Raw genomic sequence first — 16424 nt, forward strand, 5'->3', positions numbered from 1 at the left:
CGGCCGTTGTTGTGAATGAGGGCCAGCATGACGTCAGGAAGCCAATGTCAACAATGCAGCTCTCCTAGAGGAGAAAAGGCGTCTCATCCAACACACACACACACACACACACATACACACACAGACACACAGGAGACCCATCTACCACACCGACTGATGCCTACGCTCCGTTACAAGCAGCGGTTCAGGCTGCGGGAACACTAACAAACAGAAAAAGAAACAATGTGGACCCACTCTTATATTTAAGGAATTGAACGCAGACGAGCAGGAAAAGCGGGTAAGTCGATTCCAGCGCCGTTACGATGATAATGAGCAACCGTTGGGGGCTTTAACGTTACTACGCTCGGATAAACCACACTACGGGAGCCCCTTGTCAGCCGTGGATTTGCTTCTACTAATCTGTCTGCTCTCGCACTGGCTTTTCACACTCACTTGTTTGTGTTGTAACGCTAGTCGGACATTGTGTTGTGTAAACGGTGTGTGTTACTTAGCTAGCTATTATTCCTGAGCGGCGTGCCTAACGGTTACCTGATGTGTGGTTTTGACACCGGGGTAGCGTTCACGCAGGTTAGCAGGGATGCTGAGTTGTAGCTAGGTGCTGTGTTTAAATGTGTTCCCCTGATAAACGTGTTTCTTTTGACGGTTAGTGTAATGTCGAGAGATTACGTCGGAAACAAGTAACGTAACAGCCCTAACAAAAGTGGTTTGCTGTTGTTTTTGTGTGTGGACTGTTTCGCTTTGTTGCCATGAATGTATTAAAAGAACGTTTGTTGCCGACAACTTTTGCACACAAAAAAACCCAGTTCACGCCATTTTAAAGAATGCATATTGATAGTAACTGTTTAGCCGTTAGCCGGTTTAAAGTAACCTATGGTTACGGTGCCTTCTGTCAGTGAACAGCTCTGTTTGTTGTGTCATAATGACAGACCCCCACGCGCCTGTTCTACAAGGAAGTTGTCGGTGGGTGTTGTTTTTAGCTTACTACATCCACTTCTTTAATAGACCCCACAGCTATATTGATGGAAGACTAAACGGGAGGGAGCATGTTTTGCACGGGAGACAAACGCCACGCAACGACCGGGGCTCGCGCTCCTGTCTTGCTGGAGGAGGAAGGGGCTGCAGAGGGACAAAGGACCCAGCCTCCCACCCCCTTATTCCCGCCCTCAGCCGCTGAGCAGTCGGTTCAGTAAACCGCTTGCTCCCTCGGAATAAAGCAATAATCTCAGTAATGACTATCGTTACATCTCAGTTCGCTTTCACATGTGAAAATGACAATTAAATTTACAATGTGCGACATTTAAAGCTGTAACAACGGAATTGCTGAGGTCTTCATTTCACTATAACGTTACATACGCAATACATGTATTACGTAGAAATATGTGCTATTCAGTTAACCGTCGTGTCCTCAGTTTATAATGATATATCATGACTGTGGTTACAGTGGGGCTGCCTGTGTGACTTCTTGTAGCCATCTGTAAACATTGTGAACAGATTAGCTCTTTGTCATCCTTCCCACAAAGCCGCTCTCCCACTTCCATCTCTCTCCTAATGCGAAAACAGCAACATCAGAGTATTTGCAGCTCTTGGTTGTGAGTGTGTGATGTAGGGGGGGGGCGGGTTAAATACAGTTCATCTGAATGGAGCAGATAAAAGGTGACTGAGGCCAATGAAATATTTATCACCTCCACCTCCAGACAGTTATCTTGAGCAGAGACTGCAATCTCTCTCCTGCTTTTGCTTTTGCCCAGAGTTACAGGCTGCTGATTACAGTTTATTTAAGAAGGGGACGGTGCAAAATGTAATACAACACATTATTATACATGGGTTAAAGACGCCAGAGTAAGCCAAAAGGCTATTTTTCATGTGTAGTCCATCCCCCTGTCCTTGGTGTTAGAAAGGCTTTTTAAAATACAAATAAGCAAGAAAGAAAGCCAATTAAGGAGCTCAACTTGGCACAAAACACAGCACAGAACAAACAAGATTACCAACAACAGCAGAAAGGTTACGCGGTAAAACAGAGTCCAAAGATTAGAAAAGACACAGCTGTTTAAAAGAATAAAAGCAACAGTGAAATAAGAAGGAAAAAAGTTAAAAGTAGGCTATCATCATTTATTGTAAATACACAATTATTAAAGGTCCCATGACATGGTGTTTTTTGGATGCTTCTATATAGACCTTAGTGGTCCCCTAATCCTGTATCTGAAGTCTCTTTTAATATAGACCTTAGTGCGTCCCCTACGTATCTGAAGTATCTTTTATATAGACCTTAGTGGTCCCTATACTGTATCTGAAGTCTCTTTATATAGACCTAGTGGTCCCCTAATCTGTATCTGACTCTCTTTATATAGATTAGTGGGTCCCTAATCTGTATCTGAAGTCTCTTTTATATAGACCTAGTGGTCCCTAATAGTACTGAAGTCTCTTTTAGATAGCTGGTTTGTCCCTAATACTGTATCTGAGTCCTTTATTAGCCTTGTGGTCTAATACTGAAGTCTCTTTATATAGCCTTAGGTCCCCTAATACTGTATCTGAAGATCTCTTTATATAGGCCTTAGTGGTCCCCTAATACTGTATATGAAGTTCTCTTTATATAGACCTTAGTAGTCCCTAATACTGTATCTGAAGTCTCTTATATAGACCTTAGTGGTCCCTATACTGGTATCTGAAGTCTCTTTATATAGACCTTAGGGTCCCCTAATACGTTATTGAAAGTCTCTTTTATGACCTTAGTGGTCCCAATGGTATGAAGTCTCTTTATATAGACCTTAGTAGTCCCTAATACTGATCTAAGTCTCTTTTATATAGACTTAGTGGTCCCCTAATACTGTTTCTGAAGTCTCTTTTATAAGACCTTAGTGGTCCCTAATCCTGTATCTGAAGTCTCTTTATATAGACCTTAGTGGTCCCTAATCCTGTATGAAGTCTCTTTTATATAGACCTTAGTGGTCCCTATACGTATCTGAAGTCTCTTTATATAGACCTTAGTGGTCCCAATACTGATCTGAAGTCTCTTTTATATAGACCTTAGTGGTCCCTAATACTGTATCTGAAGTTCTTTTTATATAGACCTTAGTGGTCCCTAATACTGTATCTGAAGTCTCTTGTATATAGACCTTAGTGGTCCCCTAATACTGTATCTGAAGTCTCTTTATTTAGACCTTAGGACTCTTTGGTTCTCTCATGCTGCGTTCCAGACACAGTTTTTAGCGCCTAAGTTACAACTTAAAGTCATAACTCATGATTTGGCAGCGTTCCAGGCAAAGTCACAACAAACCCTTCTAGCTAGCATTAGCTTTGCGGCTAACTAACGTTTACGTTAGCTATCACTAGCTATTGATAGCTGATACTAGCAATTTCTAGTCGGCAACATATTTTGGGCTTCATTTAATAAACATAACTTATATTAGTACACAATAGTATGTGTATTTTTTTGATTGCAATGTGCGGAATTACTTTACGTTGCCTATTTATGTCTATTTATTTTTATTTCTTCACACCGGCGTCTGTCCAGCATCAACAGGGGACGCCATTGTTGTTTATGCATTGGTTTTGCTGTTGTATAGTATTTGTTTTGCTGTATAGTATTTGTTTTGTTTTGCTGTATAGTATTTGTTTTGTTTTGCTGTATAGTATTTGTTTTGCTGTTCTTAATTTATGAATTCCCTGTGGGGCGTCCTTGAGTGCCAAGAAAGGCGCCTTGTAAATAAAATGTATTATTATTATTATTATTATTATTATTATTATTATGTGTGTGTGTGACGTCAAAAACTGTAACTGATCTGGTACGAGTTCATAAGCAGTAAGTTACGGGTTTGACCGCCGTTTCAGGGCACTTTCACGGGTAGAAGGTTGTGAAAACACGGGTTCCAGGTTGCCAGGAACGCAGCATCACCGTGTCTCTAGAGTCGGTAATCGCTCCTCGCCGTCGCTCTCTCACTTGCTCTACCACTCACTCCCCACGCACACACACACACGCCGGCCCTGCATGGCAATCAGCTCATGCCATTTTTTGTGAGTTGTTCGCGTTAGGAAGGATCAGAGAGTCACCGCAGTCATTAAGACTCATGCTTAACATTTTCATACCCGTATTGTTCAAGTGGGATTTGTGGACAGATGGTTCACGTGGAGGCACCGTGGCGCCGTCGTAGCCTGTAAATAAAGATGGACGACGCGTTCTCACCTTCTTCCACTGTACAGAAGTGAAGCCAAAATATCCCGAATACCAGATATGTCATTTTGGAGCCAGAGTCCGCGCAGCAGTGAGCCACGGTATCAAAGTCTCGTCGGTTCTTATAGCTTCAAATAACTAATAAAACAAACTTCTTTGAGAAATGAAGACTTAAAGGGGAATCCAGTCAATTTCAACATGTAGGTCTGTTGTTTGTAAATGTGGAGTCCTGTCAGTAGAGAGAAAAATGAAATCAATCGGTACTGCCTACACCGTGTTATCCTCCTGCTAGAGTTAGCACCCAACAGGCTTAAACAGGGCAAGTTTTAAACGTGTTTTTAGCCTTTAAACATGTTTAAAATGTAATTAAAAGGGCCTACCCATGGGAAGTGATTCCTTCTGAGGGAACACAGTGAATCTGACTGCAGTAGATGTGAAAGAAAGGCATAAAAATGGTGTTAATCCATACATTGCAGACATAATTGGCACGTCTATAAGTGTGAGTAAGCAACCTTTACAGTAAATTGACAATGTTAGGTAACCATTCTGTGTAAAAGCGATGACATGAGTGGACAAAGGCATACAGAGGGAACGTTTCGTCTTTTCATTTGTTGGCTGGGCATATCTTCAGTCTGACAAAGAACCTTTGTTGCGAGTCATCACCTTTTGTGCTTCCCGTTCTTCCTGCCCAAAATAGCTTAGCGTCTTATTCAATAAAGTGATGTTACTGTGTCTCACAGGGGTTGAACACAGCTGTGTGTTTGCGTGTGTGTTTGCGTACTCACATGTCGGCATGTGTGAGTGTTTGCTCATTCCTCTAATATTCACCTATGGTTGTGTGCATATACACACATGTCAGTAAGAACCAGTTAGTGGCGTTTCAGGATGTTCATCTCCTTGTAAGTGGGCCACACACACACACAAGGCACACACACACACACACACACAAACACACAACGCACACACACACACACAGAGACAGACACTCTGTTGGGAGACCGTACTGTACTTTCTGCTGTTCCACATTCTTCTCTTTGCCGCCAAAATAAAAGCCTGGCCCAGTGTCTGATGCCCCAATTTAGTTATTATAAATATATGTTGTGAATATATAATTGTGTATGTAATATACAATATATATAAAATGCTCCTAGGCTCGTGCACAGCACGCGCACACTATGCTTGTTACACAGCACACACACATGCAAAAGATCACAAATAAAAATATGACGGTGCAAAGCCGCCCTCGTAACAACAACAATATATTGGCGTATTGATCCTTTGGTCAACTGCTCTTTAACTTCCTGTTTCACAGGAAGCAGACATCGATCAGCTGCAGCATGTCCGCAATCCAACAGGATCACATGCTTCACAGCAGCAGCGTAATATACAATACAATGATCAGATTTATGTCGAGTTCATTACTGGTAAAAGGCCCAATATTCTCACGTCAATAATGAATGATGGTTTCTCTGCTGAGCAGCTGTGTGCGAAAGCGCTGTGCCAATGAGTCATAAAGGCACGGGATGTCTGACGAGGAAAGCATGGATATTGCATCCCCTATCACGAGCAACCGGGCGTAGGCTCTGAATGAAAGTCACCATGATGGTTGCCGTACGCCCCTACTAAGTTTCCACAAGAGGAAAACTGACAAGCTTAACCATCGACGCCCATTTATGGAAATATGGTGATTTTTCTTTCTTTGTGTTTTCACATGTTTTCGCGTTTGCATAAAACCAAAGGACAGTCATTTTTGTTATTGGATCTCAGTGTTAGCACATTCAAGCATTTGGTCTGATGCCTCTCGTCGGTCAGGCAGGGGGCCGTAGGCTAGTTTTAATATGGGGGGTGGGGGGTATATAAACCGGGGGCAGAAACCAATTTCCTTATTCTGAAATCTTTGGGAAATATGTCTGCCTGTAAGAAGTTAGTGTGGGCTGGATCCAAATATATTCCGTAGCTTTGGGATATTCCTCACGTTGTGTAGGGTATTTGATTTTCAATTTTGGGATTTGAATATTTGTTTTTTGTTTTTCTTTTTCTTCAACAGTAGTCATAAAGTGACAGTTCGACTCAACTTGTAGAGAACCGCAACCCCTTGTCACGCTGACTATTTAAGTACCGCTGAGAATGTTTTCTTCTCAGCTCCCCGCCGTCTCTTTTCTTTCATCCCTTTCTCTGTAAGCAAAGAGTTTGGAATGTCAAGATCACACGCGTGCAGTTACTGGCAGGATTCACCAGTCAATTTTAAGACTCTTGAAGCTCTTTTTTAAAGACCATTAGGAGGAAACAGTAAGATCTAACCGTAAAAAAAAAGTCACATGTTAGATCCCTCCATTTACCCCATAGGCATTTATATACTGGTGTCTGGATGTCCTGCGAAATCCATTGCATAGTTGGTCTCATTTGATTTGTAATACTCATAATTGATATTTGGGTACTACGTACAAGTTAAAAAATACATTTACATAAGCGCTGCAGGAACTTTTCAATGATTCATTGCCTGACGTCAGAGACAATTAGACATGGTTAAAGTTATTAGCGCCCTAGATACTCTCAGCTAAATTAAGATGTTTAAGGCCACGCACTTTAATTTTGAAAGGTTAATCTCGACAAGGTTTTTATGTTTCCCTGGAAACCCTGTGCAAATGATCGAGTGAACAACATACTTGTATGAATAAAGTCTTGTTTTAAGCACCCCTAAATCGGTTGATTTTTAACAATCGTTTTTAGGGATGACAAATCACACTTCTCTGGGGTGGGGACATATCCCCTCAGCAATCCCCCCAAAAACGCAGCCATTTAGCGGGGTCTGAGGGTTTGCCTAGGATACTGCGTGTCACCATGTCCCTGTGGCAGTATATTGGCGTTGGGCAGATTCTCCGCTCCTCACGTCTCGCTCCGGTGTCACACCTGACATCGTGGGGTACTGCCACAGCCCCTATTCACCCAAAGCCCCTCTGCTCCATATGGATCATGAATTTGCCTGTTTTTGGACCATTTATAAGACTGGAAGAGAGACTCTTTGCGTCCATGCGGTTTCCTCAGCACCGCTCTGCCCTCCTTGGAGCCGGGGGGGGGGGGGCGTCGGGCTGACTTTACTTTGCCCGTGGCTGCTAGGCGAAGCGTCTTGGATCAGTCTGTCGGTTTGCAGGGAAAGTGAAACTTTTTTTTTTGTTATTTTTTTTGCGTGTGGGCGAGTCCGTGCTCAGAAGAGGATGCAGGAGCAGCATATTCCAACTCAAAACACTTGGTAGGCAGGCCAGTCAAACAAAAATAAAAAAGCAGATATACAGTTTACTAGCGGTCTATATGTTATGCAGCTCTACGTCATTGATGAACATGGCTTTTTTAGTCTTCCAATACCTAATAAAAGACAAGCTTTTTTTCTTAACTACACTAAGCAGTTTCGTTATTTTTGATGGATACATCTGCTAAAAAACCAAGACAGAATCATGAAGCTAGCACTTTTAATCGATTTAGGCATTCACTTAAACATCAACGTTTCATCATGTTTAAGTGACAAAATAGGGTAAAGAGAGCTGTGCACTTCCCAGCTAAACTATTGAACCCTTCTGGCATATACAACACTGGGTAGCTAGAAGTTTGAGACGATTAGATAGATCGGTTAGACGTTTTATTCATCCCAGCAAACGGGGCACATTTTGTTATTACAGCAGCAGCATTTTCTTCTTCAAGAACCAGCAAAACAAAAACACCCACAGTAAACCACACAAAAAAATCTACCAATAACATGATTATAAGGCATATGAAAAGTAAGCAAAGGGCTTCAAATAAGGTGATTGTTAAAGTGCGAATTTGCATGTATACAAGAACATATTAAAGACAATTACCATGTAACTGCTACATTGTTACAAAGTTATTTAGTGGGTGTTTCTTTTATCAGTTGTATAAGACTTATGACACTTCACTGTAGACTCGTGTTAGCACACTTTATAAGCTACACATGCTGCAATCTATTGCAACTCAATCACACGGTCGTCAGGTGTGAGTTTCTATCGTCCTTTCCATGTTATAACGTGTTTTAATGCATTGTCCGAAGGTGTCAACTGCGCTATATGTTTCTTCATCGCTGTGTTGCATCTGCTTATAGCTGTAACTAATTTTCATGTGTTTAACTGTTTTATTTGTCAAGGAACCCCCTTAACATGTACAGTGCTTTGTATATGTAAGAGTAAAAATGAGTATTGTCCAGCACTGAGTCTTAACTTGACATATCCTATGTTCCAAGGGTGGAGGCTTCCCACTTTAATATAATGCTTGATAAATGTTGATATAATGTATCAGATTTAAATTGGTGCAAACATTGTACATTGGTCCTGTCAGGTAAATGTATTAGTACATGTTTCAGCCTCTGAGTAGAAGTATCCCAGTAATTCAGTTTAGCAGTGTGAGATGCATATTTTGTAAGTGTTTGGGGGCCTCCTGTGAATACAATGAGTTTAATAGGTTATCATTAAGCCTACAGTTATTACATAAATACTAAATTGAGGCTTGACGTTTCCAAAAAAAGTTAATGGGTTCAAAATGAACTCATGACAAATCTGTGTTAGGTAAGCGTACCCACTACCGCCACCCCGTACCCACTGTACCCCACCTAAATGCACGGCTACCCTGATGATCATGTTTTGCTCATGGACCCAAGAAGCGCAACCTGAGGTCGAAGTTTAAAGGATAGAAGGTCAAGGATAAAAGCCAAACCACAGTCAAACAGTCCTTTTCCATTTTAAAATTGGAACTTGCCTGTAGATCAAATGCAGCATGCAAACAAACTGCTCTTCAAAAGCCCAATTATTGTCCCGCATCCGCACTCAAGAGGAGACAGCTGTATCCATCGTGCAGTTTGGTGATGTTAATTGGCCATTAACGATCCTATTATCTGAACCCCGCAAGACGCTCCAGTCAGAGCGACACTACGCTGCTCAACCAGAACGACTACATAATCACCGGCGGTTAGTGGCAATTACACTTCTACATTCGTTAATTAACAGATATGAGAGGGCAAAGTATGGCCGCCCCTGCTTGAGATATGGGACGCTGTTTCTCACATTTGGTGGTTTCGACATTTGGCTTTTGTAACACTGGATCGAGAACGGCAGTCCAGAGTTTGCAAGTTCCAGACAATTCCTTTGTCTGAGACTAAAACTAAACTAAACAGCCAAAAAAAACTGGATGAGCGTGCAGTTGGCCATCTGGGAAATGTGCGGAGACCAAGAAAGAGACGTGTCCAACGAGTGCCACGAGACACACACACCAACGCACCACACACACAGCAACGCACAGCGCTGCTCACACACGCACACAGCACCTCACACACCACACGCACGCACGGCACAGACACACACTCACCACACCACACTCACACCACACGCACACACACCAGCTCTGTGTCCCCCCCTGAGCTTCGGTTGTAAAACACTGTCTGACTCTCTGTTATGGGTATTATGTTGAAAGTTTCTAATTTATTAAATAATTGTTTAAAGCATCTAAACACAGTTTTGTGATGCTTTTTGTAACATTCTAAAATCTTTATTTTGACTTAAAGTTTTTCATTTTCACTGCACGGCATCTCGGTATCATATTGGTTTCGATTTTATTAACTGACTGATAATCGGCTTCCTATGCCTCAACGGCTGCAACACAACAAGTGGAAACTTGGAACCAATGGATTGGAAACCAAATTTCAAAAACTATGGTACCGTTTCACAATTAGCCTGGCCCGCCCTCCTACTACTTCCGCTCATTTTCATTTTCCTAGTACAGTGCGGTATATTCTTGGGTTTTTTAAAACCGTCCAATCGCGAACAGAGGGATTGTCTGAAGACGATGACGTTGAGGTTGAGCGTTGGTTTGAGTTGTAGTTCTGTAACGGCGGCGGAGAAAGATGCGACGAAGCCATTAGGTCCGTTGTGGCAACGCTGCAGAATATCCAGATCAAGCCCGAGCAGGAAGACTCTTTGCTGAGTTTTTGTTGGGGGCCATGATGTTGTGGCCCTCCTCCCCACGTTCGGGAGAAAATTAGATTTTCCCGACTTCACGACCAAGCGTTTGATTTGATTGGTTACGGCAATCCAGAGTGGCTCTGGGCAGATCCACTAGTTTTCAACTTCAAACAAGTACCACCCTTCAAGGAATGCTTACACCATGTCAATGGCACTCTCTGTACACTTAACTGTACCAGACTCTGGTAGGACCAGGTCTAGTTCTCGATGCCCAATCCTAATAACCCACCTGCACCAATAAAGGCCCTTCAATGTTATCTTTATGCAGGGATTTCCCTAAAACTTATCAGGTTTATCACCCAAGCCCATTTGGGCATCGTATGAAATCAGACGTCGGCATCAAAACCAAAAAAAATGACTTTTCTTCGTGTATACCTGACTTCTCTTCAGCAAGTTTGGTCTTTAAAAACTGTGAATCCTCTTCTAAATCTCGAATCTTGAGCCTAAATAGTCGATATCGAATGGTGACTTACTCTGAATCGTGCACCCTAGAAAACCCATCTGACCGCTACCCACACCTGTAGGCTAACCCACGGGTATGTCAAAGCATGACAGCAGTGCTTGTTTAGCACCTCCGCTGCTGTAATCCTTCGCTGCACCACAACCCTAATTGCATCACATCAAAGCCCGAGCCCGTCTTCCCTCGGCCAGCGATGAATGAATGTGAGAGCGTGTTAATATCCGTCTCGACAGGTGGAACAACTCATGCGCCCTTTCACGACTTCATTTGGCACTCTTACATCATGCCAACAAACATTTTCAATAGCCCCACCTCCGGCCAGGGAACAGGCTGCTTATGATCAATGCCAATCATCCGTGTCATATATTAATATTAGGGTAGGGGGAAAAGAAAAATCAATTGATGCGTATGTGATTCTTCTGCATGACGTTGGACCATCACAGGTCCAACGTCACAGCTCGACAGGAAGATCTGTGGTCCCGCTTGCTTCACGTATGTAATAACAGGCGCATGGGGAACACTGTGACGTTTTTAGCCATCGGAGATTGCAGCGAATGATTAGTAATGTCCTTGATGCATTTTATTCTCATGCTTCTCGGTGTGTCCCTCAGACCCTCCCCGATGACACACTGGTAAGCTAAAAAGAAGATTTAGCTTTATCTCTAGCGACCCCTACATGGCATGTGTGGATTTAGCGTGTCCAAAAACAGCTGCCTATGATCTCACCTCGCCCCCCCCCCCCCTCCCCGTCTACACCACTCACCGCCAGCCATGCCAGATGGGTTGCCAGATCTGTGGCAAGGTTATGCACCAGATAAACCGCATGCCAACAATGCCCTGGGCAGTGAGGAGTGAGGCAGTGGAGAGGCATGGCTGAGGGTTTTTTTGGGGGGTTTTAAAATAGTGTGTTAAATACTGGCCTTCTATTGAGATTCAAACCTCATCCTTACAGTAACCTCCTCCGCACTGTGAGGATACAAACATTGTTCTTGTGGACAGATTGTCTCCTCATTAAGATATCCATGCGTTTCTCCAAAGCCCAAACAACTGGCTGTTCAAATCTGTTCCAAGACACAACATATACGGCGGCAGCTTGGCGCTCGATGAGCGCTTTAATGTCAGGAACGCATCTCTCGCGCTGGGAGTAGAAACGCTTTTCTTGCCGTGACAAATTTGCTGCTGGTGACACTTTTCATTGTTGCAAGGTGTGAACAGATGGATCTGAAAAATTGAACGGTGCAATATACAAAAAAAAAAGGCAACTGTGTGTATTCTTTTCAACATGGAGGACCGAGTCATTTCAACAAAAGAAATGTTCTGGAGTAGTCGCGGCGCTTTGGTCGACTGATTATTTCAGTGGAAGCAGCAAAATTTGGTCTTTGTGTGCGGCTTACACCGGAACGTTTTATTTTGAAGACACTGAACAACAGTACATAGACTGTACGGGGTGTGCAACACAACAACATCATCGTATTCAAAATCGATTCAAGCTCAATGATTCAAAATCATTATAGAAGCCAAATGATAATTTATTTAAAAAAAAATTATTGTACTCTACTGTATCACTGACAGACAAGATAGATAGATAAGATGATAGTAGATATAGATAAGATAAAATAGATGAGATAATGATAGATAATATAGATGATAAAGAGAGATTGATAATAATAATAATAAAAGAATTAAGATAGATAGATAAAATAGACAGAATAGATAGATAAAATAGAGATGATAGATAAAAATAGATAGATAGATAGATAGATAGATAGATAGATAGATAGATAGATCAATAAAATAGATAGAAGATAGATAATAGAAGTATTCGATAGTAGATATAGAATGATGAATAGAATAGATAGATAAGAGATAATAGTAGATAAAATAGACCTATAAGATAGATAGATAGATAGATAAATAGAAATAGATAGTAGATAGATAGATAGATAGATGATATCCTCTTTATTTGGGAATTCAACGTCCCAGTAGCTACAGACATAACTTTCCATCCAGAATCTTACTGCGTCCATTTGGCGTTGTAACTTTACTACTCTTTGGCCGGTTGCAAGCCCAACCGTGCGTGGCGCGGTGATAAAAGTGGGGGTTTAGGGCGTTGCTATGATGTGATTGCCAGTGAAAAGTGTATGTAACGTAACGTAGAGTGGAAGGGCTCACTCACACCCCCTCCAATATACAGTCTTGGTATTTCTGTAGGCTCGCGAGGCCAAACGGTGTGCGTGAGCGTGGTGCGTGCTTTCGTGTGCGTGCGTGTGGTGCGCGGCATGCCTGTTGTTTTGTTTCCGGTTAGCTAGATCCGTGGTTGTTGAGTTTTTCTAACGTACACCTATTGTTCAAACACGCATGTGAATAAACTACATGTTTCTAGGCTGAAAAAAGACCATTATCCAAATAACAATTGACGCCGTTAAAATGGATTTGTGTTAACGCCGTTAGCAACACGTTTTGTAATGGTGTGTTTGAACAGTCATTTATTGACGACAACAGTGTGGTGTCGCGTAACACCAACGTCTCTGATTGTGAAGTCTCTGTTACCATGGAAATGTTAATGCAAAGCTGCGAGAGCCAGCTGCTACCATTAAAGTCTCTGATCGTTTCTGTGTTTCCAAATGTTTTGGTCACTATTTAAACTCTTCATTCCAGCAGTTAATAAGTCAAAGGAGATTTTAGACAATCACTTCCACAACCAGAGGCGTTTAAAAACGTGGGGCGTCACTGTATCTCCGTACATTCACAGCCTAATCTGAATCGGAAAGGATCGCAGCTTCGGCCGATCTTAAACAAAAAAGCACTAAAGGCGAGTTAGTAGACGACAACATGGAAACCCCTGCTGCACACTGAATACACCTCATCCTCCAGCGTGACACACTGCTGAAGCAAGGTAATGAAAATAGACATGTTGGAAGAGAGGAGAGAAGAGAGAGAGAAGAGAGAGGAAGAGAGAAGAGAGAGAGCAGAGAAGAAGGAATTTAAGAGGACGAAACAAAGAAAAGACACAGTGATCCATCAGACATTCTGAGTCTAGTTTTGCTCGGTCTGTCCTCAAGCTGCAGGACCGACCTCCTGGACAGTCTGTACTCATCACACACCACACACCACACACCCACACACACACACACACCCACACACCACACACACACACACACACACACACACCACACACACACACACACCCACACACACACACCACACACACACACACAACACCACACGTCGGTCAGGCTGCCTTGATCAGATCCTCTCACCTGTACAATGAGCACACACACACGCTTGAGTGGTTTTTACACAAACAGCCTCTCTGCCAGACAACACAGCAAGAAGAAGAAGAAAGAAGAAGAGAAGAAGAAGAAGAAAAATCAAGCTCTCTGCATCAAACCAAATCAAACACACGACATGCTGCCTTGGAAATGTCTGATATAAATGCTGGTGTTTGCAGTAATGTGCTGTCCAGGACACATTCAAATCACTCATCAAGCTCACAATGGATACCCGCTTCATATGAGTCCATCTGGACTCTGGCCAGGGCCAGCACTCAGTAGAACGTGCTCTGGTTTAATGGCATTTCTTTAAACCAAAAATCGTCATGGGCGGCGCTAAGCTCGGCACGAGCCGTGCAAATAGTCGTGCTAAAGAAACCTCCAAATGGACAGGTAGTCTAGCTCCCGTCTGGATTTACCCTGCAGAGATCTGAGGACCAGTAACCATAGTCCTCAGAAATCCACCGGAGTTAAATTCCAACCCAAAGAAAGCGAAAGGTAACGAAATAACAAACATCCGGCAGAATTTCCTGCAGCAGCGAGCAAGAAGAATTACGTACATAACGCACAATACTTTGGTCATGTACTGTTTCTATCCTTTATTCCATGTTTTACTGTCTCATTTCCATGTTTAACTGTCTCTATTCCATGTTTTACTGTCTCTATTCCATGTTTTAACTGTCTCTATTCCATGTTTTACTGTCTATTCAGTTTTACTGCTTGGTGTGTGTTGCATGTTATGTTGTGGTCTACTGAGTTTTAAGGATACCCGTGTCTCTTAGACTGTAAACCTACTTTACCCACAGGTACCAATAAAGTACCTGAACCTGAATCCCTGAAGTGGAACACGGAGATATAGACTGGTCACTCTGTAGTTTTGTTACTGTTTATTAAATAGTGAACTATAGACAGTGGGGTTTGAAGGTTTGGGCCCCCAGGTAAAAAATGAATTATGTGCATAAAAGCCAAGAAAGATGGAAAAATCTCCAAAAGGCATCAAATGACAGATTAGACATTCGGATAATATGTCACAAAGGTTATATTTTATTTCCATCATTTACACCTTCAAAATAACAAAAAAAACAAAAAAAGGCGTCTGCAAAAGTTTGGGCACCCTGCAGAGTTATCCTTTTGTGACATATAATCCGAATGTCTAATCTGTCATTTTGATGCCTTTTGGAGATTTTCCATCTTTCTTGGCTTCTTTATGCACATTATTCAAATTTTACCTGGGTGCCCCAAACTTTCAAACCCCACTATATACGGAACGAGCAAACGAGATTTCAGACTACACTGAAAACACTTTGTTGGGTGACTTGCGTCATTAGATGATTCGTTAGTGTGAGGGAGACGGGCGCCGCCCAGCATCATGTCCACAAACCAAACTAAAATACTTCTAATATGTCCCTGAACAACCAACACTCAGAAGAGAGTAAGATTGAATATATATAATAATTATAATATAATTAATATAATATATATATATGTTCTACAACGTCCCTGTTATGTGATGGCGTTGCATAGTCTGTCCACCAGGGACTCTACAACGTCCCTGTTAGTGATGCGTTGCATAGTCGTCCACCAGGGGACGCTCTACAACGTCCCTGTTAGTGATGCGTTGCATAGTCTGTCCACCAGAGGCGCTCTACAACGTCCCTGTTAGTGATGGCGTTGCATAGTCTGTCCACCAGAGACGCTCTACAACGTCCCTGTTAGTGATGGCGTTGCATAGTCTGTCCACCAAGGACCGCTACAACGTCCCTGTTAGTGATGGAGTTGCATAGTCTGTCCACCAGAGGACGCTCTACAACGTCCCTGTTAGTGATGAGGTTGCATAGTCTGTCCACCAGAGGACCTCTAACACCGTCCCTGTTAGTGATGGAGTTGCATAGTCTGTCCACCAAGGACGCTCTACAACGTCCCTGTTAGTGATGGCTTTGCATAGTCTGTCCACCAGAGGACGCTCTACAACTCCCTGTTTATGCTGTCGTTGCTAGTCCTGTCCACCGAGGACGCTCTCACAACGTCCTGTTGGCAACACTGATTCTTTTTTTTGTTAATGTGTTTTTGCTCAAAGGACTTGGAGAAAGTTTAAAGGAGAAAGTTTAATATCTTAAGTTTGTATTTTTATACATTTTATTATATCAAACTTTAATATATTTTGATGTTCTGTTGTGACAAAAAACTAATTATTATCATATTATTTTAGAGAGAACTCGGTAAATAACAAATAACTACAAGTTATGGAAATGTTTAGGTTTTGTAACAGTTTTCTGGATTTCTTTTTAATATACATCGGCCGATATATCGGCTATCAGATTAATATAATACCCAAATATTCTATCAGTATCGCCTTAAAAATCCTTTATCGGTTGGGCTCTAGTTTGTACTTAGTGTCTTCATTAATTCATAGGTGTGTTTTTGGGCGTAACATGCAATCAACCAATCAGAGGTCATCTCCATCCTTCCCTTTAACAGCCATGCGAGTGTGTACCTGCTTATTA

General features: G+C 42.2%; 1 protein-coding gene across 1 annotated transcript in view; it reads left to right on the forward strand.

Annotated features, from left to right (window-relative positions):
• The first annotated feature begins 6 nt into the window (after positions 1 to 6).
• The window catches only part of bach2a (BTB and CNC homology 1, basic leucine zipper transcription factor 2a), a 54589-nt gene continuing 38171 nt past the window's right edge, over positions 7 to 16424 (forward strand). Inside the window, exon 1 of the mRNA XM_032499813.1 lies at positions 7 to 277. The gene's annotated coding sequence lies outside the window, so the exon portion shown is untranslated. The remainder of the gene's footprint in view (positions 278 to 16424) is intronic.

This window comes from Etheostoma spectabile, chromosome 20, assembly GCF_008692095.1.
Source record: "Etheostoma spectabile isolate EspeVRDwgs_2016 chromosome 20, UIUC_Espe_1.0, whole genome shotgun sequence".
Lineage (NCBI taxonomy): Eukaryota > Metazoa > Chordata > Actinopteri > Perciformes > Percidae > Etheostoma > Etheostoma spectabile.